Genomic DNA, 24184 nt, shown 5'->3' on the forward strand with positions numbered 1-24184 from the left:
ACTTTCGGCAAGATTTTAAATCCACCAGCTCTTCTCTATTCTACTCTATTCCACTCTGTTAACTTCTAACTTGACTTCCTTCCTTTCCTGACCTATGCCCTACAGTCATTCACTAAAGGCGGCCTTTCAAGAGCTTTCTCAGATCACTTTCCTCAGGCCTTTCTCATCCTGCCAGCTCCCAATCCTGGATGCTTCCAACCACCCCCATCTTTGTTCTCCCAACTTGCTCAGTGCTGCCGGGGAGCGTTTCCAGAACTGCTGTTAGAACCATTGCAGGTTAACATGTTAAGGCCTCAATAAGCCCTTTATCTAATCCTGATGGAGTTTTCACATTTGTCAATCTAATGTCCCCTGCTTCTTTTCCACTCTTTTCCCAGTTAGTGGAAACTCTGCAAACTTTCCTCCTGCCTACTTCTTAGGTCTGTCTTCAAATTGTCTGCCTTTCATCTCAAGAAAAGTTGTTTGTCCTCATGCCATTAGGCCAAGGAAGCCCTCCTGCTCTTGTTTCCCTCCCTTTCTGCCTCTTGAGGGCCTATATCAGTCCCCTGCCATATATCTTCAAGTTTTATCCATTGGCTCTTTTTTTAATCAGTGTATTCAGAGGAAGGAAAAGGGGAAGGAAATGTACATAGATGAAGTACCTGTTGGGTACCAGATGATTTGTTTTTTTCTTCAAGCGTTTGCTGAGCAGAGCCAGGAACTTGAATACAGGTCAGAGCACGTTGTTCTGTACAGCCAGCCTCCCATTCTATGTGCACACTTAAATGTGTTCAAAAGTTTGGAAAGCACTTGTCTATTATAGTAACATACATTCCAACCAAAGTCGTCTTTCCAAAGCATAAATCTGATTGTCATTCCCGTGTCTTACATTCTCTTTGGTTTGTTTGGCCTTTTTGGATTTTTTAAATCTATTTTAGAGAGAGAGCACATGAGCAGGGAGGAGCAAAGGAGGAGTGAGGGGGAGAAAGAATCTGAAGCCGACTCCATGCTGTGCTCTGACAGAGCCCGATGCTGGGTTAATTCCACTCCCTCTGAAATCATGACCTAAACTGGAACCAAGAGCCAGATATCAGCTGAGCTGCCCAGGCACCCCTCTGACATTCTCTTTGAATCCTCAGTACTGCCACCTATAAATCCCTTGGCATCACATATAAGGCTTTCCAAAATCTGATCTCCAACCCACCATAACTAACGATATTTCCTAACACTTCACTCTCCCCACACAGCTTATGCTCTGCCATAAAATAGTACTCATCATTGCTGAGACTATCTATTTTCATTTAATTTTTTTAGAATACTTCCTGAACGCCTATGTGCTAGATCTACGCTAGGCTTTGGAGATGTAAGAGTGATAAAGACACTATTCCTTCCTGTAATGGAGACTAGTAAGTAAATAGCCAGTTATTAAATAGCATTTTTAGTGCTGGAATTGGGGCCCCTAATTACTTTTTTACTTGTCTCCCATTGCATTGGAAACTCATTAAGGGCAAGGACTGTGACTTATTCACCCTTGTATTCCCAGAAGCACTTAATAAATATTTATAATGAATAAATCTACTTGAAACTAATCTCCCACCTCTCAAGGTTTCCATTAAAAAAAGTGTGTGAAAAGATAACATAAACTTCACATGTTAACTTTTGTGTTAATGTGGTTCTACCTCTAACTTTCTCAAATGATTCTTACTCAATGTTCTGTTCACTTCTGAAAGGATTCTTAGACTGCTTACTGTTTTGTCTGTGATTACTATTTTATCCAAAGCCTGACCTCAAATTCAGGTCCTGTTACTGCCTACTCATTTAAGCTTTCCATCATCACCTTGAAATAACGTAATTAAAACCAACCTATACTTCCCTTCGATCCCTCTACCAATCCAAACAATGGAATGAAACCACTTCAATCCCTGCCTTTTCTATCACCGTCTTTATGCTTCAAGTGATCCAGGAGTAATTTATTTACCCTCATCACCTCTATCCAGTCGTCCCAAGTCCTATAGGTTCATCCTTTTTTTTTTTTTTTTTAAGATTTTCCTGTCAGAGAGAAAGCACAAGCAGGGAGAGCTGCAGGCAGAGGGAGAAGCACGTTCCCCACTGAGCAAGGAGCCCAGTGCGGGACTCGGTCCCAGGGCCCTGGGATCATGACCTGAGCCAAAGGCAGATGCTTAACTGACTGAACCACCCAGGCATTGCGATCGTCCTTTCTTTTTTTAAAGATTTTATTTGAGATAGAGCGAGAGTGAGAGAGCACAAGCAGGGGGAGGGGGAGAAGGAGAGGGAGAAGGAGTCTCTCCACTGAGCCAGGGAGCCCGACGTGGGACTCAATCCCAGGGCTCGGGGATCATGACCTGAGCTGAAGGCAGATGTTTAATCAACTGAGCCACCCAGGCACCCGGATTTGTCCTTTGAGATGTCTCTTATCTGACCTTACTTTGCATTTTCCCTGTCATTAGAACAGGTTTTGTTGCCATACATATAAGGCTGATATTTGGTGGTTAGAATACAGAAAAAGACTCATTATAAAGGACTCCACAATAATGTGAATTCAGATATAACGCAATTGGCGTTCGGCTCCTCAAACCGTCCCCACCTCCAGCTGGCTACTACAGACTTCCTCTGGTTATTCCATTAATCTTGTAGTAATGCAACCTCACATTTTATGTGATTGAATATACTGGACCTTAACGAGTGGTATGGCGTATTTTTACTATATACTAGCTAGTAAAATATATAGTAGTGCAATAAGCAATAATGTTAGTAATGTAAGTTTCAGTATTAACCCATGAGTTCAAGTTAATTGTGTAGGATGTTTTATGACCATTAATTAATGGGCATCTTTTCACAGAGATGTCTGGAAGACACTTGTAGCACTAGCTGTTATATTTTGTGCGTTCTTTTCTTTTTTTTTTTTTTTAAGATTTTATTTATTTGTCAGAGGGAGTGAGCATGACCAGGGGGAATGGCAGAGGCAGAGGGAGAAGCAGGCTCCCCACTGAGCAGGGAGCCTGATGCAGGACTCGATTCCAGGAGCCTGAGATTATGACCTGAGCCGACGCTTAACCAACTGAGCCACCCAAGGGTCCCTCTTTTTTTTTTTTTTTAAGATTTTATTTATTTATTTATTTTGGGGAGAGGAGAGGGAGAATCCCAAACAGACTCCACGCTGAGCACGGAGCCCAACAAGAGGCTCGATCCCACGACCCTGAGATCATTACCTGAGCCCAAACCAAGAGTCAGACACTCAACTGACTGAGTCACCCAGGTGCCCCTATGTGCATTCTTTATAAAGCACTGTATGCTTTAGAAGAATGACCAATTGATTATCCTTGAATTATATTTGTTACTGTACATAGAGAAAGAAAACTATATCTGAAGATCTGAGAATTGGTTTAATGAATAATAGAAGATATTTAATGGTAAGCTACAAAGTAATTTGTAAATCTTACCAAAACTTGTAAAGTCACTTAACAGAAATTTTAAAATGTGAATTAACACTTGAAAAGTAAAAAAAGATTTAGTTGTAATAAATGATATTCTAACTCATGTCAATGTTCTTACAAGAAAGAAATGATTTATTAAAGCTGACAGATTGAAGCACCTGGCCGGCTCAGTTGGTAGAGCTTGTGACTCTTGATCTCAGGGTCATGAGTTTGAGACCCATGTTGGGTGTAGAGATTACTTCAAAAACAAAATTTAAAAACTAAAAAAGAAAAGTGGACATATTAAGTCAACCATAAAGAATTGGACATATAAAACTAAGTAAAGGAAACTGAAAATGAAGCAAGTTATTTAAACCAATAATGTTATGTTCCACTCTAGGGATAATTTATGTAAATAATTTTATTTCATTCTTTTTCACACGGTGGCAACTTACTGTAACAATCTCTGAAGCCACCTTGTGCTTTCTTGTTTTTCTCTTCCTATAGCTTGGAGATCAGCCTACCTTAAGAACCAAAGGGAATTTACTGAAGGGATCACCAGGTTCAGGTTCAGGACAAATAACCAAGATAGAACAAGAGCTGGAAAATAATTGTAACAGCAAGTACTATTTAGCCTTTTGGTCAGAGTCTGCTGCCAGATGAGGGGACTCCAACAGTTTTTTCCACTCAGGAATCTCCATGGAGGGGTGCCTGGGTAGCTCAGTCAGTTAAGCGTCCAACTCTTGATCTCAGCTTAGGTTTGGAAATCACAGTCATGAGTTCAAGCCCCCCATTGGGCTCCACGCTGGGTGTGGAGCCTATTTAAACAGAAAAAAGAGAGGAGAGGGGAGGGGAGGGGAGAAAGGGAAGGAGAAAAGGGAGCGGAGGGGAGAAAAAGGAAGGGGAGGGGTGGGAAGGGATGAAGGGAAGGGAAGGGAAGGGAAGAATCTCCCTAGAAGCAGAATCCAGCTCGCCAAGATTAGGTCACATATTACCCTTTGGTTGTAGCAGTAAGAGAAGGACATAGCAACCTGCCGGGACCCTTTGGCTTCTGTATGGGAAGACAGGACACTGTGGCTATATACAACTGTGGAGTGGTAATTTGCCAAAAGGAAACAGATGGGATTAGGAAGAATTAGGGTGGCAGAGTGTTGCCGTGGCTGTGTGCAATCGCTACGATTACATCCCTGTGTCTACCTCCCTCCTCAGAGACACTTCTGACAGGACCTCCACTGGCCTTGCCCAGCACTTAGCTAGGGAGAGCAACGAACAGGTGTTTGTCAGCTGTAACCTTCAAAGCACAGTCACTTCCATTACTTGTGGAAAGAGGATCGAGGAAATGGAGGCTTTTCCGGAAAAGTTCTAGCAGAGTGACAGAAGTGAAGATTTGTAAGTCATGTACAATATATATTTCAATAAATGGATTGAATTTCAAAACAAGAAAAACAAAGGCCTTCCCTAGAGGATCTTAGCCTTGTTTTACATAGCTACATAAGGGTATAACAAAAGAACCTAGGTCTGCAGGGGTGCCTGGGTGGCTCAGTCATTAAGCGTCTGCCTTCAGCTCAGGTCATGATCCCAGGGTCCTAGGATCGAGCCCGGGATCGAGCCCCGCATCGAGCCCCGCATCGGGCTCCCTGGTCTGCAGGAAGCCTGCTTCTCCCTCTCCCACTCCCCCTGCTTGTGTTCCCTCTCTCGCTGTGTCTCTCTCTGTCAAATAAATAAATAAAATCTCTTTAAAAAAAAAAAGAACCTAGGTCATCAGTAGAGGGGGGCGCCTGGGTGGCTCAGTCGGTTAAGCGTTTGCCTTCGGCTCAGGTCATGATCCCAACTTCATTTCTTTTTAAGTCTGAATAATAGTCCATTGCATGGGTGGACCATATTTGTTTATGCATTTGTGAGTTGACAGGCATTTGGGTGGTTCCTACTTTTTGGCTGTTATGAATAATGTCACTACAAACATTTGCATATAAGTTTTTGTGTGGGTGTACTTTTTTCATTTCTTTTGGGTAATGTTATGGACTGAGTGGTCATGTTCCCCCAAAACTCACATTTTGAAGCCTCAACCTCCAATATTTCTATATTTGGAGATAGGGCCTTTATGAAAGCAATTATGTTTAAATGAGGTCATAAGGGTAGGGACCTGATCCAACAGGATTAGTGTCCTTATAAGAAGAGACAAGAGAGAACTATTTTTTCTGTCTATCATGTGAGGACACAGTAAGAAGAGAGCCATCTGCAAGCCAGGAACCAAATTGGCTGGCACCTTAACCTTGGACTTGAGCCTCCAGTACTGTGAGAAAATAAACTTCTGTTGTTTAAGCCACTCAGTCTGGTATTTTGTTATAGCAGCTCAAGCCAACAGTGACAGGTAAATCCTAGATGGCTGAGTCATATGGTGATCTTGTTTTACATTTTGAGTAGGGAATATATACTTAAGATATACCCCCTCAGGTGTACAAAATGTATATAAAAATATATTTATTTATTATAGCAGTACATATAATAGAGAAAAGTGACAAATGTCCATCAATATAAATGGATTAAATCACAGTCTGTGATTGAGTGCAGCAAAACTATCTATATACTGGGTGCCTGGGTGGCTCAGTTGATTAAGCATCTGCCTTCAGCTCAGATCAGGATCCCAGGGTCCTAGGATCGAGTCCTGCGTCAGGCTCCCTGCTCAGTGGGGAGTCTGCTTCTCCCTCTGCCCCTCCTCCCATTCATTCTCTCAATCTCTCTCTCTCTCTCTCTCAAATAAATCCAAGAAAAAACAAAAACAAAAACTATATACTATAAGGATATATCGATATAGATATTTACAGATACAGTTATTAGCAAAATATTTTGTAACAATAGAAAAGTTTTATTGATCCATATCATTTCCAACTATTAATGGCAAATACAGTTATAATGAAATATTATAAATAATTATGTTACCATAATAAGCATAAAATTACTAAAGTTAATTAGCAAAACACTAAAATACATAATGGGACTTAATACTTTTGTTTAAGAATTAGACCATAACTGGGCGCCTGGGTGGCTCAATCAGTTAAGTGTCTGCCTTTGGCTCAGGTCATGATCCCAGGGTCCTGGGATCGAGTCCCACATCGGGCTCCTTGCTCAGTGGGGAGCCTGCTTCTCCCTCTGCCTGCCGCTCCCCCTGCTTCTGCTCTCTCTTGCTCTCTCTCTCTGACAAATAAATAAATAAAATCTTAGAAAAAAAAAAAAGAATTAGACTGAAACTTACAGCTTATATTCAAGAATTCCAAATTTTTTTCAAGACTTTAATGTCTGTGTAGCACACAATGAAGAAAAGATGAGTTGGTTTCATTGGATCAAATGGAGAAATAAATAAGCTGATGAAAGGTCAATAGTACCTTCCATCAAATTTCATACTAAAATTATTTGCTTTGCTTTCTGGTAATTGAATTTGATAATATCCAACCATTTTACTAAGCAAAATACTTTTTTGAGATATTTGTGGTCTTCTTCCTCTATTTTTTTCCATCCTTAGTTCCAGAAAAGTACCCAGGCCACTTTGTGCTTTCTTGTCTCAGGGAAGTATTAAAATTATCAGACTAAAATAAATTTCTTGCAAGATACTTCCTTTTCTGAATTAATTTTCCTAAAACCTGAGCCCGTGGAGAGGATCAGGCTAGGTATCCTGGAATAGGGGCACAGAATAAAAGGAGCAGTGACTTTAAGGGCAAAGAAAAAAGAAAGGAGAGGAGAGATTCTGGGAAGGGAGCAAAAGCCAGAAGTTCCCAAGATTGTTGCTAGTGTTCCAGGGGATGAGCAAGATTTTAGAGAGGATGGGCCGGACATCCTCACTCCCTTCCATATGAATTTTTTCGAGGACACAAACATTCAGTCCACAAACCCAAAAGAAATGAAAAAGCATATCCAGGGGCACCTGGGTGGCTCAGTCGGCTAAATGTCCAACTCTTGATTTTGGCTCAGGTCGTGATCTCAGGGTTGTGAAACTGAGCCCCTCGTCAGGCTCTGCACTCAGCGCAGAGTCTGCTTGTCCCTCCCATCTCTCTATCTCTAAAATAAATAAAATCTTAAAAAAAAAAGAAAAAACATATCCATGCAAAACCTTGTACACAAATGTTCATAGCAGCATTCCCATGGCGAGGAAGCAGAAATGTTCTGGACTTTGAAGGATCTTTATTAGCTTTAACAATAAACCTGTGCATGGTGTCTATGAAGCCTAGAGATGAGATGACCTCAGGTACCTTCTAAATCTAAAAGCTGGTAAAGTGGTCCCAAGTCTGACTGAGATTAAATTTTCTGCAAGCCCTACAAGGTGGAGGAAGAATATTCATCCTCTTCAAGGAGCACCTGGGTGGCTCAGTCGGTTGGGCATCTGACTCTTGGTTTCAGGTGGGGTCGTGACTCAGGGCCTTGGAATTGAGCCCTGCATCAGGCTCCCCACTCAGTGGGGAGTCTGCTTGTCTCCCTCTCTCTCTGCCTCTTCCCCTGCTTGGAATCTCTCTCTCTCAAATAAATAAATCTTTAAAAAAAAAAAAAAGAATATTCATCCTCTTCAAGATGCTAGACTGAGTACAATGTTGATTCTTTCTCCCTTTTGGGAGAATACTAAAAGGAAAGTAAAAGAATAAAAAGGCTAAAATATCAAAATAACATTGAGAATGGGCTCTGCTAGTGCATGAGAAATTTCAAAAAAAATTTCAGGGGCGCCTGGGTGGCTCAGTTGTTTAAGTGTCTGCCTTCTGCTCTGGTTATGATCCCAGAGTCCTGGGATCAAGCCCCACCCACATCAGGCTCCCTGCTCAGCAGGGAGTCTGCTTTTCCCTCTCCCTCTACCCCTTGTCCTCCGCTTGTGCTCTCTCACTTTCTCTCTCTCTCAAATAAATAAATAAAATCTTAAGAAAAATTTCTGGAATACAGAAAGCAGATGACTGATTGATGAAAGCGGTGTGGATAAAGCCATAGCTAAAAATATGTAGAGAAGAGGTTGGGGCTGACATAGGATCCAACAGGCTCAGTAGAACCAAATGTATAGGCAGAATAATGCCCCCACCAAAGATGTCCATGTCCTCATCCCCAGAACTGTAAATATGGTAGGTTATATGGCAAAGGGGAGTTAAGGTTGCAGATGAAATTAAGGTTGCTAATCAGATGACCCTAAAATACGGAGATTATCCTGAATTGCCCAGGTGGACCAAAGTAATACAAGGATTTTTCCAAGTGGACAAGGGAGGCAGACAGGGAGAGTAAAAGAAGATGTGAGGATGGAAACGAGGTCAGAGTGGTGTGATATGGAAAGGACTCAACACACCATTTCTGACCGTGAAGATGGATGAAGGGGACTGTGAGCCATGGAATACAGGTGGCTTCTAGAAACCAGAAAAGGCAAGGAATGGATTCTTGCCTGGAGCCTCCAATAGGAACACAGCCCTGCTGACATCTTGATTTTAGCCCAGTGAGAAGTGTTGGACTTCTACAGAACTGTAATATAATAAATTTATGTTGTTTTAAGCCACTAAGATTGTGGTAATCTGTTAGAGCAGTGATAGGAAATGAACTGGAACAGTGCTGTACTTGTCAACACAGAGGTTTGAAGGGATAAATATGGATGAAAACAGAAATTAATTGATGGGCTGCAAATAACAGGATGCATTCCTCCCACTACCTCTTTCTTGTACCCCAGTGAGGAAGCTAAATCATCATTGCCAGGTATATATCCCTAAGCAGAAAAGTAAGACATCTTCTCTAGAGAGCTAGGAGTGAGTTTCTGGGGAGAATTTGGGTAACTGGCAAAGATGTTGGTGTCAAAGAGCTACACTCTTCTATTTGGCATATGAGAGCCTTCCTGCAGCATGGTGGTTCCCTTCCCTCTCACATGACAATGAGACTTACCATCAAGCAGCCTTACCGACAGAAGTCGAGCTCCTGCTAGCTCCCATTTAGAATTTCTACTGCCTCACTTTGTGATATAAATGGACAACCAGGAACTCCCACATTTATAGAGCATCTGCAGTTTAACAGAGAAAGACCAAGGTAAAAAAAAAAAAAAAGCAACAACAAAACAAGAAAAATAGAGAAAAAATTTAATTTAAAGGAACAGGAATAATTAAGGGAACAGAGAAAACCTTAAAATAAGACAAACCATAATCAAAAAATATCATTGGAGAGATTTGAGATGATATTGAATTGAATCTATGACAGATGTTTTTTTTTATCTACCCAGCAATCATTCCTTGCTTTTCCCTTGTGGAAATAACTCTGATATTGTCTCCATGTTTCATGGTCCTATGCTTCGGGGGTGGGGGGGCAGAATTCTCTCTTTCTCCGAGAGACCTTCAACTGATTGAACGAGGCCCACCCATACTAATGAGGGCAATCTGCTTTACCTGAAGTCTACTGATGTAACTGTTAATCTCATCTAATACACTCCTTCACAGCCACATTTAGACTAGTGTTTGACCAAATATCTGGGTGCCATGACCTAGCCTAAGTTGACACAATCAATCTTCACAACCAGTATAATAAGGGGGAATGTTGCCATGTCAGAAAGTGCCAAAAGTTCATAAGAAGAAGGCCAGCAGGAATGCCACTGTGGAACATCTCCCTGGAAGGCTGACACTTCCTTGCAATGGGGGTAGGAGGAGGAACAACTTTGAAGAAGATTGTAAAATGTTACAATGAGAGAATTTGCTTTTGAGTTTTGTTTTCTATTTTATTTTTTTTAAAGATTTTATTTTTAAGTAATCTCTACACCCAACATGGGGCTGAAACTCACGACCCCGAGATCAAGAGTTGCATACTCTACTGACTGAGCCAGCCAGGCACCCCTGATTTTGTTTTCTTATATAAATCTTTCTCAGAATGTGCTTATGAACAATTATTCATAGCCTCAACTGTCATGGTGTCTAAATAGATACTAATGAAATCAAATAGGTCTCCCGAAATTGAGTGGGCTTACCTGAACTTGATCTTCTTTCAAGTTATCCCACAACTCCAAATGGCTTCTGTACTAAAATAGTTGTCATGGCCCCAATAACAAAACCAAGAAAGTAGATGTAGACACTGAGAAAGTATGCAGCACAAGAAGAACAATAGGCAAAGACAGATAACCAGGGAGGGAGCAATCAAAGGAGTAAGGAACTCAGGAAGGAAGAAGAGACCAGCTAACTGAAAAGAAAGGGTGTTCTTTTTTTTTTTTTTTTTAAAGATTTTTTTTTTTTTAAAGATTTTATTTATTTATTTGAGACAGAGAGAATGAGAGAGAGAGAGAGAGCACATGAGAGGGGTGAGGGTCATAGGGAGAAGCAGGCTCCCTGCCGAGCAGGGAGCCCGATGCGGGACTCGATTCAGGGACTCCAGGATCATGACCTGAGCCGAAGGCAGTCGCTTAACCAACTGAGCCACCCAGGCGCCCAAGAAAGGGTGTTCTTAATCTGGGATCCATGGACTCATTGGGGCCTATTAATGGGCTTGAAAGGATTAATTAACTCTCTGAAATTATAGGCAAAATTCATATATATATATATATATATGAATGGATATATATATATATATATATATATATATGGATAGCTTTCATTAGATTTCCAAAGTGATTCACAATTCCCTGTCAAAAAAGAGGAGGAAGAAGGAGAAGGGGAAGAAGAAGAGGGAGAAGGGGAAGAAGAAGAGGAAGAAGAGGGAGAAGAAGGAGGAGAGGAAGAAAGAACCAGTGGAATTGGGATATCTGGTTTCTAGGAGTAAACCATTACAGTGTAATGCAGCAGAGACATCCAATAGGATGTCTGAAAAATGTTCATCAAATGTGGCAGTTAGATCTATTCTTTGAAGAGTCATTTAGCCTTGTTCCCTAAACTTCCTTTCCACTTCAACTCATGCTAGTCTGGCTTCTGAGTCCAAAACTACCAAAACTGCTCTTGTCAAGGACACTGGCATTTATCTTGCAAAATCTAGTGAGTAGTTCTCTCTTTTCATCTTCCTTAATTTCTCCAGCTAAAACCCCAGTCTACAGGGTGCCTGAGTGGCTCAGATGGTTAAATGTCTGCCTTCAGCTCACGTCATGATCTCCAGGTCCTGGGATGGAGCCCCATGTTGGGCTCCTGGCTCAACGGGGAGTCTGCTTCTCCCTCTCACTCTGCCTGCCTCTCTCCCTGCTTGTTCTCTCTCTGTCTCTCTCTCAAATGAATAAATAAAATCTTAAAATAATAGCAATTAAAAAAAATAAACCCCCAGTCTTCAAGTTTTGCTCCTACCTTTCTGGGTTAAGCCACCATTTTCTTTTCAAAAAATTTTTCTTTTTTAATTAGGCTCCATGCCCATCTTGGGCCTTGAACTCATGACCCTGAAATTGAGAATCACATGCTCTACCCACTGAGCCAGCCAGGCACTCCTAAACCACCATTTTTGTGTGTGTGTGCTGTATATGAAATGACTGTAATAGTTCATAACTGACCTCTCTACTCACCATCTTCCCTCTTAACTCACCCTCTCCCCTGACTCCCATCCCTGTTAACTTGTAGCACTAGAAAGATTTTTTTTTTTTTAAAGATCTTATTGGACAGAGAAAGAGAGCACAAGCAGGGGGAGTGGCAGGCAGAGGGAGAGAGAGAAGCAGGCTCCCCACTGAGCAGGGAGCCCGACCTGGGGCTCAATCCCAGGACTCCGAGATCATGACATGAGCCAAAGGTAGCCGCTTAACCCACTGAGCTACCCAGGTGCCCCTAGAAAGATCTTTAAAAGTTGTAAGTCAGTATTTTCCACTTACGGATCTTCATATTTGCTCCTACTTAGGCCTGTGATGCTGTTCTTCCAGTTTTTCTTTTAAGATTTATTTATTTATTTATTTTTGAGAGAGAGAGAGAGAGAGAATCTGAGTGCTTGCACTCAAGTGTGGGGGAGGGGCAGAGGGAGAGAATCTTCAAGCAGAATCCCCCCCTGTCAGCGAGAAAGCTGACACAGGGCTCAATCCCACGACCCATGAGATCATGACCTGAGCCGAAACTAAGAGTCCGATGCTCAACTGACTGAGCCACTCAGGCACCTCTCACCTTTTTTTTTTTTGTTTTACTTATTTATTTATTTTTAACTTTGCTGGATCCTTCTTATCTTGCAGCTATCAGTTCAAATACCATCTCTCTCTCTCTCTCTCTTTTTTTTTAATTTGAAAGAGAGAGAGAGAGAGAGCACAAGCCGGGGGGTGGGGGAGGCAGAGGGAGAGGGAGAAGCAGGCTTCCCACGGAGCAGGGAGCCTGATGGGGGACTCGATCCCAGGACCCTGGGATCATGACCTGAGCCGAAGGCAGACGCTTAACCAACTGAGCCACCCAGGCGCCCCAGTTCAAATACAATCTTGAAAGTTATCTTCCCTTTACCTTCCTACTCTAAGTTGGTTACATCTTATTATAGCACTCTCTATTTCCTTTATTGCACTTAGCACAATCTGAAATTATTTGTTTTATTTATGTATCATCTGCCTCATGCCATTAGAATATAAATGTCCCAGGACTGGAACACTGCATCTCTTTCTCACTGCTAGATCTCCAATGCCTGAAAAACAGTATTTGGTGCAGAGCTGGCACTCGCTAAATATTTACTCAAGGCACCAATGATGAGATTCCATTGCAAATATTCAGTATTTTAAGTTTGAGCTTTTTTCTATAATGTTTTAAATACAACTTTTATTTTTATTTATTTAATTTATTTTTATTTAATTTATTTTTAAAGATTTTATTCACCTATTTGAGAGAGAGAGAGCAAGCAGGGGGGAGGAGCAGAGGGAGAGGGACAAGCAGACTCGTCGCTGAGCATCAAGCCTGACTCGGGGCTCGATCTCACAACCCCTAGACCACGACCCTAGCCGAAATCAAGAGTTGGATGCTCAACTGACTGAGCCACCCAGGCGTCCCTTAAATACGACTTTTACAACAAAGGGTGAGAATTAATCCTATCAACCTATGCTGTAGAGAAATCAAGGGATAGGGGGACTGAAGAATCACCTTGGTGATTTGAAGTCACTGGTGAAGCCAGAAGGCCAGGCTGAAAGGGATAAAATTGAGAAGGAGGTGAGGAATGAGAGGCAGGAGGTATACACCTCTTTGAGGGAAAGATTTAGCAGAGTAAGTACTTCAAGTAGGTAACATAGTTGAGGCAGCAGTGTATGGGATAAATGTGACGAGAAACGGACTGAAGGCAAAAGGATCATTATTGCACTCTAGATAAAACTGGGCAAATATTGTCACAATTTAGTGGAGACAAGAAAATATTTTACAAAGAAAAAGAAGGTTCATGCTTCCTGTGTCTGTTGTGGGGTGGTCTGAATTTGGCGGATGCCAAACAATTTTCTAGAACGGTTGTTTTTCTCTGCCAAAAGGCAATTTTAAAACCTTCAGGTTAAAAAGTCCACAGCTCTTTTTAGGACACATATGAATGTCAGTAAATCATTTACCTTTATTCTGATTCAGTTTTTGTCTAAGTTAGGGTTAAAAGTGTCCTCCAACCTTCATGAGTGCAAGAAGCTTGGTCAAAATAAACAGTGATAAAGCCCATGAAAGATAAACCTATAGTCTAACAAAGTCAGGTTTATTAACTGGCTGAAACAAGTGAGACCACAACACCAGAGCAACTGGGGGAGTCTAACTAAAAAAAAGGTGGGGAAGAGACAGGGATAGCATAGGATTGGTTGGAGTATAGGTAAGAATTAAGCAGGCTCTTGTCTGGGCTATGAAGCAGACTCTAAGGTCTAGAATCCTTGACAACTACAAAGTTAAAATAAATATGGAATGTTATATCTGAAAAACCCTTATGTGAAGCTCTATACCTGGATTGGAAAAGTGTCAAAATGATCCACATGGCTCAGCTCAGCCAGGCAGGAGAGGGATGTTCCTTTCTTACTGATAGGATTTCAAACTATAAAGCTCCTGAAAGTTTGTTTTAGGGAGCAAGGTTTTTCATCCTATGTCCTTTCATTAATCAACAAAAGCAGTTTTTACGGATTCACATGGGTATCTATCTCATGTACTGAAATTTTTCTCAACTTTAATAGCATGAATTCTACCTCCCTGAGTTTTTATTCAGTTTCCCCTCGGGTGGGTGAAAAGCCTCTTTCAACTAGTGAGAACAACATCACAGGTATTGTGTGCTTTAATCACCATTGCTAAAAGTTTGTGTCCTCATTTGATCCTCACAACAAACCAGTTGATCCATTGAGCTAGTTACATAGGAGAATACTGAGGCTTAGAAAGTAACATGCCTATGGAATTTGCTCTATTATTGTATTTACTTTCATTCTGCCTTATGTTTTAGCTAGTTAATTACTATTATTATTTTTAGCTTTTGAGGCATCAACACTTTTTTTCTTTTTTCTTTATTTATTTAAAGATTTTATTTATTTATTTGACAGAGAGAGACACAGCGAGAGAGGGAACACAAGCAGGGGGAGTGGGAGAGGGAGAAGCCAGGGAGCCCAATGTGGGGCTCGATCCCAGAACCCTGGGACCATGACCTGAGCTGAAGGCAGACAATTAACCGACTGAGCCACCCAGGCGCCCCTATGTTTATTTTTTTTTAAGATTTTTTTTTTTTTTTTTTAATTTACTTGAGAGAGAACATGAGAGAGAGAACACAGAGGGAGAAGCAGACTCCCCGCTGAGCAGGGAGCCCGATGCGGTACTCGATCCCAGGATCATGACCCCAGCCGCCGAAAGCGGACCCTCAGCCCACCGAGCCACCCGGGCGCCCCTCAACACTATTTTATTCTCTGTGACTACACGCTTCCTGCGTGGTAGACTCTGCATAAACATGGTACTGAAAAACAAGTAAACTAAACATGCACGTTCATTGGGTTGATCTGACATCCTGAGTTTGCGGGAATCAGCTATGCAGGACAGAGGCGGAGAGCCTGCCCAGGTTTGGGTGGATGAACCTAACATCTACCCGCTCCCAAGACCCTTGCTTATTATGTTCAGGCCTGAGCTCCAGCGTCCGCAGCTCATGCCGCGGAGGCGGGACTTCCTGTCTCCCTAAAGAAACACTTCCGGCCAAAGCCGGAAGCTTCGCTGCGGACCGGCGCGTGCGAGGGTCGCGGCTCCGACCACCCGGGCTAGCCGCGGGGCAGGTGAGCTTCGCAGGGGCTGAGGGGCTGCGGGAGCCAAGCGTTGGTGGCTGGCCTGTGGCCGGGGCATCACCCTGCAGTGCTTTGATCCTTCTGTCCTCTCCTAGAAACTTCTCAGGTTGTCAGAGTTGGGCGTTGCCTGCTCCCTGCCGCCCCGACCAGACCCAGACTCGCAGGCTGGAAGGGAGTCCGGGCGGGCGGGGTCCCCAGCTCGGGCCGCGGGCGAGGGAGCGGGACCCGCAGCGCCGCCCAGCACTTTGCATAGAAGCCTTGTTGGCGTGTCACTTTGGAAGAGGGGAATTGCTCAGGTTAGAGAAACGGCCCTGAAGTTCCAAATCACTTAACATCTGTGACGAAGGAGAAATAACGTGAAGTAGGTGCAGAACATTGAACATTTTGAAATAGTTCAGTTACCACCAGCTGGGGATTGGTCTAAGTTGTGGGTGGGTCCATACGAGGGTGTGACATCCCTGTCCCCGAAGGAACAACAGTCTCGGGAAGTGTTGGGAAGACAGGGTTCACAGATGCTAGAGTGTTAAAGAAAGAGGAGATTAAGAGAGCCGACTTCTCGTCCGTCTGACATTAGTATAGCAAGGCCCCTGTCATTTGATATTTGTCTCAACGTTCCCCATCATTTTACTTTTAATCTTTCTCTGTGCTTTTATAAACAGCATATCGCTGGGGATTTTTAAAAATCCAAGTCGACAGGCTCTGCCTTTTGACTGGCAGGTTTTTGTACTTATTCATTGTCATTACTGAGGTATTTGTTCAGGCCCAAACTTTTGGAGTCATCCATGACTCATCTCTTTCACACCACACATGTAATCCATCAGCAAATCCTGTGCCCTTCGCTTTCAGAATCTGTCCAGACTCCCAAGCCTTTCTCACCACTTCCACTAGTCCAATTTACAGCTTGTCTCTCACCTGGATTACTGCTGTAGCCACCTAACTAGTCTGCTTTTTCTTCTTAGTTTCTTTTCATCACAGCATCTAAAGTGACCCTCCTTTAAAAAAAAAAAAAAAAAAAATTATTGCCCTCCTTTCAAAAAATCCTGCAGGGACTACCCATTGCACTCAGAGTAAAAGCCGAAGTTGGTAGAGTGGTCCCCGAGGTCCTGTATGATCCCCTCCTGTTTTACCGCTGATCTCATCTCTTGCTACTGCTCCTCTTTTCTCTATTTTGTGGCCTCCTCAAGCACATCCCAGCCTCAGGATATTTGCAGTTGGGGGTTCCTTTGCCTGGAATGCTCTCCCCCCATCTGTGTACATGGTTTAATCCCTTAACTCCCTCATATTTTTTGGAATATTAGCTTCTCAGTGAGGTCTTCCCCCACATAGCCTTCCCTTACATCTCCATTGCACTCATTGTCATTGTGCTTACCATCATTTGACATGCCATGTGGTTTATTCATTTGTCTGGTTTACTGTGTTTCCCCCACGAGGATAGAAACTTCCTGAGAGCAGATATTTTTGTATGTTTTGTTAACTGCTGTATTCCTCGTGCCTAAAACAGTATCTGGCTTTTGGTAGATTTTCCATAATTAACTGTTGAATGAATGGATTTGGACTTTTTCTACCATCTTACACTTGATACTTTCTGTTTTTTTTTTTTTCTCCTTTCTTGCCTTTTTTTGGATTGAGGTTTGATCTTGTTTATTTTCTCTTTTCATTTTTTCTTTTCTACTTCTTTGGAAGATCTGTTACTCTATGTACTCTGTTTCTGTACTTATAGGGCTAACTTTTTAATTTTAATATTTAATTTAGTTATGCATACTTAATTGAATCTAATTCAATCTTAAGTGAATCTTAACCCTGCAGCACAATATTGTTTTTACCTTTTACTGATTTCATTTTATTTATTTATTTATTTTTAAAGATTTTATTTATTTATTTGACAGAGAGATAGAGAACACAGGTAGGCAGAGCGGCAGGCAGAGGCAGAGGGAGAAGCAGGCTCCCCGCTGAGCAGGGAGCCCAACATGGGGCTCGATCCCAGGACCCTGGGATCATGACCTGAGCTGAAGGCAGACGCTTAACCAACTGAGCCACCCAGGCGCCCCCCTTTTACTGATTTTAAACAGGCTTCTTGGATCATCTCAGTACTTAATTATTTTTGTAAGGTGTAAATGTTCAACAGTAAAACTAGAGTTGTTACTATTTTCTGGTGGTTTTGATTTTTTCTTTTTGATTGATTGATTTTTTTTTAAGATTTTATTTATTTGAGAGAGAACACGAGTGGGGGGTGGGAGGGGGCAGGAAGGTCAGAGGGAGAGGGAGAAGCAGGCTCCCCCCTGAGTAGGGGCTCAACCCAGGATCCTGAGATCATGACCTGAGCCCAAGGCAGCTGCTTAACTGACTGAGCCATCCAGGTGCCCCTTCTGTTTGATTTATTAAAGTCAGTTTATCATACACTTTAATAGAATATTTGTTGTATACTTAGCACTTCAGAGTTTGTTTTTTAAAAAAGTATATGATACTTTTCCTACTTTAGCATTTTGCTGGGAAATATGCAAGAGAGTCCACTAGAAAACAATATGTCAGACAGTAAGTGTGCAATGAATATAACCCAGAGAGTGAAACTAATAATACACTATATGTTAACTAACTTGAATTTAAATTAAAAACAAACAGACTATGGCCCAGAGAGTAAATAGGGTCTACCGGAAAGGAGAAACATCATGGTTTGCCAATTATTAGGAGTGGCTGGGATAAATTTGTGGAGGAGTGGTTTGGAGAGATTTGCTGGTATTTAAAAGTGTGTAGAGAAAGGGCACAAAGTTATTGATTAATTTTATTCTCATTCATACAGTTTTGTCATAAAAATCGTGGGTTTGGTGTAGATTTTAGTCATTGGTGTTGTAGAGAGAAGGAGTGCCTTTGGCCTCTTAGGAAATGCTTAAAGCTTTTTGGAGGACCTACTTAAATATGAGACGATTCAGTATGGGAAGGCTAAGGATCTACTGTGAGGTTGTAGTACAACTTGGAGACAGGCTTTGACATTTAGCATAAAAAGACAGAAAAGACATTATGGTAAGTGAAATAAGCCAGTCACAAAGACAAATACTGTTTGATTCCACTTATATGAGATACCTCGAGTAGTCAAGTTCATAAAAACAAGGTCGGGGCTGGGGAGAAAGGGTTATGGAAGTTGTTGAATGGGTATAGAGTTTCAATTTGGCTGGATGAGAAGGTTTTGGTGATTGGTTGCACAACAATGTGAATATGTCTAATGCTACTGAATTCTACACTTAAAAATGGTTAAGATGATAAATTTTATGTGTATTTTACCACAACTAAAAACACTTTTTCAAAAAGAACAGCAGATTTTTAAAACAGCGTTTGTTTAAAACTGTGCTAAATAATGGGCGCCTCGCTGGCTCATTTGGTAGAGCATGTGGCTCTTGATCTTGGGGTTGTGAGTTTGAGCCCCACATTGGGGGTAGAGCTTACTTTAAAAAAAATTGGGCTAAATACTTGGAAGTTGTCACATTTTTGGGTGGTAATATTTTTTTTAAAGATTTTATTAGAGAGAGAGAGAGAGAGACAGCACGAGCAGGGGGGAGGGGAAGAGGGAGAGGGAGAAGCATGAGCAGGGAGCCGGATGGGGGACTCAATCCCAGGACCCTGGGCTCATGACCTGAGCAGAGGGCAGATGCTTAACCGACTGAGCCACCCAGGTGCCCTGACTTATTGCAGTTAAACTTCCCATGTCAGCTACTGTTATTCTGAATTTGTGATATATTTCTTTGGATTTATGGAATATTTTCCCCTTATCTAAATATAGAATCTAATTTATGATGTTAACAATCTTAATCATTAAGAGATCTTAATGGCTACATTGACTTTTTATGTAGCACTTCTACACATAAAAACTCATTTAATTCTCACAACAGCCCTATGAAGTAGGTCCTAATACCATCTACATTTTACAGATGAGGAAACTGAGACACAGAGAGATTGGATTATCCAGTGTCCTATAACTAGCATGTAGTGGACAAGGTTGAATTTCTCTCCAGCAGACTGGCTGCATATAATGTCCATATTACATTACATAGGAACAAATATCTTAATTCTTATGTGTTTTTCAGAATTCTTTCAGTCGAGGGAGAAAGAAACTGCTCAAACTCATGTAAACAAAAGAAAGACTACTGTTTCATTTAACTGGGCTAATGAAAGGCTTTAGGCATAGTTGGATCAACTCCACTTTCCTTTTTGGCCTTATTTTCAGACAAATTTTTCCAAATAGTGGCAGAGGTACCTCTCAGCTATTCCAGGTTTAAGTGGTCCTTTTGTTTTAAGGTCTTGGGAAAGAGAGATGGATCCTCTCTTCAGGAGCCCATGTCATTTTCTAAAAGACTGACTCTCCTTGGGTTAGGATCTTTACATGTGGACCAGTTGCTATATGCAAGGAAATGGAGGTGAGGAGTCATCATATTGGCTGTCCTGGGCCATGTGTCCACTCCTGTAGTGGGTGAGTGACAGCCAACCAGGCAGAGAGAGTGCACTTCCCACGGGGGAAGCTGCTGGGCTGAAAAGGCAGAAAATAGGTGAGAACCGTTTCGATAGTATAGATCGAACTCTTGCTCTTTGTTCAGTTGCCTTTGCCAGGTGACTTTCCCAGTGGATTCTTCCACTTTTAAACAATAACAGTCATTTTTAGAAGAATTTTTAGAAGAGTTAAAGAAATTGTTAACATTTTGAATGAATATTGTGCAGTTAAGGAAAATGAAAGCATGTGCTATATGTTGGAGACTTACCACCAAACTCCTCTCATGTCATCAAATTTTCTTTGATTCTTTAGGATAAAGACCCCTTTAGCAGTCTGATAAATCTTGTGAGCACTTTAGAATTTTTTTTAAGATTTTATTTTTAAGTAATCTCTACACCCAACATGGAGCTTGAACTCAAAAGCCCAAGATCAAGAGTCACACACTCTACCAACTGAGCCAGCCATAAAAAAAGTGTGTGGTTTTGTTTTGTTTTGTTTTGTTTTTTAAAGATTTATCCATTTGACACAGAGAGAGAGACAGCTAGAGAGGGAACACAAGCAGGGGGAGTGGAAGAGGGAGAAGCAGGCTCCTGGCAGAGCAGGGAGCCCGATGCGGGGCTCGATCCCAGGACCCTGGGATCATGACCTGAGCCGAAGGCAGACGCTTAATGACTGAGCCACCCAGGCGCCCCAAGTGTGTGGTTTTTTAAAAGAATTTATTTATATATTAGAGAGAGAGAACAAGAGAGAGCACAAGTGGGGGAGGGGCAGAAGGAGAGGGATAAGCATACTCCCTGTTGAGCAGGGAGCCTGACATGGGGCTCAATCCCAGGACCCTGAGTTCATGACCTGAGCCGAAGGCAGACACTTGGCTGAGCTGCCCAGGCGTCCTAAAGTGTTTTTAAATACAGAAAATACATAGGATTTCATGTAAAGAACTTATAAAACTCAGCACCCCAAACCCAAATAATCCAGTTAAGAAATGGGCAGAAGATATGAATAGACATTTTTCCAAAGGACATCCAGATGGCTAACAGACACATGAAAAGATGCTCAACATCACTCACTATCAGGGAAATACAAATCAAAACTGCAATGAGATATCACCTCACACACACCAACAGGTGTTGGTGAGGATGTGGAGAAAGGGGAACCCCCTTGCACTGTTGGTGGGAATGCAAACTGGTGCAGCTACTGTAGAAAACAGTATGGAGACTCCTCAAAAAGTTAAAAATAGAACTACCTATGATCCAGCGATTGCACTACTAGGTATTTACCCAAAGGATACAAAAATACAGATTCAAAGGGAGTATATGCATCCCAGTGTTCATAGCAGCATTATCAACAATAGCCGAATTGTGGAAAGAACCTAAATGTCCATCAACTGATGAATGGATAAAGAAGATGTGGCATATGTATGCAATAGAATATCAGCCTAAAAAAGAAGGAAATCTTGCCATTTGCAACGATGTGGGTGGAGCTAGAGAGTATAATGCTAAGTGAAACGAGTCAGAGAAGGACAAATACCATATGAATTCACTCGTGTGTAATTTAAGAAACAAAACAAACAAACATGGGGGGAAACAAAAGAGAGGAAAATCAAGAAACAGACTCTTAATTATAGGGAACAAACTGATGGTCACCAGAGGGCAGGTGGGTGAAGGGATGGGTGAAATAGGTGATGGGGATTAAGGAGGGCACTTGTGATGAGCACCGGGTCTTGTATGGAAGTGCCGAATCACCAAATTCTGCACCTGAAACTAATATTACACTATATGTTAACTAACTGGAATTTAAATAAAAACTTGGGGGGGGGGTAGAAAACACCTAAGATTTCAGATGAAATCTAGTTATGTGAAATAAAGTTATCAAAATACTTAAAAATTGTAATATAATCATGTGTTCATTAATATATTAAATGACAAAAATCTAGTGGCAGGTCTAATATTGTAATTTTGAAATAGTGATTCATATAAATTATATCTTGAGATATCTGTAATAGCTGTAATGTGGTATAAAATATGTGTGATCACAGGTGCTACTAATCCAAGTGATTTTTTGGCCTATGTGCACAATTTTGGAAAATGCTAAATTTCAGTGAGAAGTTAGTGAATATCTTCAGTTAGAAGATACCTTGAGAACCTATGGACTTAGGGTAAAAAATACCTCACTTAGGCTCTGTCCAGGTAATCCGTCCAGTACTCCAACTACCTGATGAGAGTGAGGTCTCACTCAGTTCTTGTTAGTTGGCCCTGATCCCCAGTTGCATGACTTGTACTATGTTTCTTTGACCAGGCTTCCTAGATGCAGTCTTTGGGTTTCTGAGAAGCGTCCACTTGGACTGTCCCTTATTGTGCTGTTCCCACTTTTTGGGAGATCCATCTATGTTTTCTTGAACCCATTAATACCAGATATTAACCTTGACCTCCCTTAAGTCTGAATTTCTGGTGGTCATGATTTAACCACTTAGATATATTCCCTCCCATCTTTTTTTTTTTTTTTTTTTAAGATTTTATTTATATATTTGAGAGAGAGAGAGCATGCACGCATGAGAGGGTGTGGGGAAGGGGGGAGGCGGAGGGGGAGAGGGAGAGACAGAGAATCCCAGATGGACTCCACGCTGAGCACAGAGCCAGACGTGGGGTTTGATTTCACGATCCAGTGTCCCAATTAAAGCTGAAGCAAATCAAAACTCTACAAAACTTAAAATATTGGGAATTAAATTTCCTATTATTTTTCAAATTGTGCTAAAATACAGATAACATTGACTATCTTAATTTTTTTTTTAAGATTTTATTTTTAAGTAATCTCTACTTCCAGAGTGGGGCTTGAACTCACAACCCTGAGATCAAGAGTGGCACACTCCACCGACTGAGCCAGCCAGGCGCCCCAGACCATTTTAACAATTTTTAAGTGTGCTACAGTTCAGTAGTGTTAAGTACATTCACATTGTTGTGCAACCATCACCACCATCTGTCTCCAGAACTCCTTTCATTTTGCAAAACTGGAACTCTTAGCCATTAAACAACACTTTCCCCCTCCCCACAGCCTTGACAACCACAATTCTATGAATTTGACTACTCTAGGTACTACTTTTAAGTGGAATCATACAGTATTTGTCCTTACTGGCTTATTTCACTTAACATGATGTCCTCAGGGTTCATCCATGTTGTAGCATGTGGCAGAATTCCCTTTCTTTTTAAGGCTGAATAATATTCCATTGTATGCGTACACATTGATATTTGGGTTAGTTCCATCTCTTGGGTCTTTGTGAATAATAGCACTGTGAACATGGTTGTAAAGTATCTGCTTGTATCCTTCCTCTCAGTTCTTTTCAAATATTTTATTTGAGGAATTATGTAGTCATCTCGTCATGAAGAACATATAGGAAACCATTTAGATTTTAAAAACATTATGGGAAAGATCAATAAACCAATAGGAAAATGGGTAAAGGATGTGAACAGTTAGTTTATAGAAAAGGGAATCAAAATGAATAGATGCTCAGCTTCCTTCATAAAAGAAAATGTAAGTAAAACTGTGTATTTCCTTTATCAGAGTGACAATTAACCAAAACTGTGTTTAATATTTTGTGAAGGGCACTGTGAAGATACAGGGGCTCATAGAGTGCTGATAGGACAGTAAATTGTCACAGCCACTAAAAAGGGACATTTGTTATTACCTATCAACATTAAAAATGCACATACCCTTTGACTTAGCAATACCCGCTTTGAGAATGTTTCCTACAGATATTTTTGCACAGCTATAAAAAAATAAATGAGCAGGTTTAGTCTTTGCAGTATTATTTGTAGAAGCAAAAACTTGGGAGTAACTGAAGTCCATCAGTTTGAAGACTGATTAAATCATGGTGAATCTAGGGCACCTGGGTGGCTCAGTTGGTTAAGCGACTGCCTTCGGCTCAGGTCATGATCCTGGAGTCCCGGGATCGAGTCCCTCATCGGGCTCCCTGCTCGGCGGGGAGTCTGCTTCTCCCTCTCCCGCTCCCCCCTCTTGTGCTCTCTCTCTCTCTCACTCTTTCTCTCAAATAAATAAAATCTTAAAAAAAAAAAAAAATCATGGTGAATCTATACAAATACTATGGAGCCAGAAGACATTTAAAAGCTCCTGACATGGCTGTGGATAAATTTCCAGGTTATATTATTGAATGAAAATGTA

General features: G+C 41.4%; 1 protein-coding gene across 7 annotated transcripts in view; it reads left to right on the top strand.

Moving 5' to 3' along the window:
- The window catches only part of TBCE (tubulin folding cofactor E), a 93153-nt gene that overhangs the window by 1524 nt on the left and 67445 nt on the right, over window positions 1-24184 (top strand). Inside the window, exon 1 of one of the 7 annotated variants that reach the window (XM_032430227.1) lies at window positions 15446-15525. The exons of the other annotated variants lie outside the window; for them this stretch is intronic. The gene's annotated coding sequence lies outside the window, so the exon portion shown is untranslated. Of the gene's footprint in view, window positions 1-15445; window positions 15526-24184 lie in introns of those variants that run through there. 7 annotated transcript variants of the gene reach the window in all.

The sequence above is a fragment of the Phoca vitulina genome, unplaced genomic scaffold, assembly GCF_004348235.1.
Source record: "Phoca vitulina isolate PV1807 unplaced genomic scaffold, GSC_HSeal_1.0 scaffold43, whole genome shotgun sequence".
In the NCBI taxonomy this organism is placed as follows: domain Eukaryota; kingdom Metazoa; phylum Chordata; class Mammalia; order Carnivora; family Phocidae; genus Phoca; species Phoca vitulina.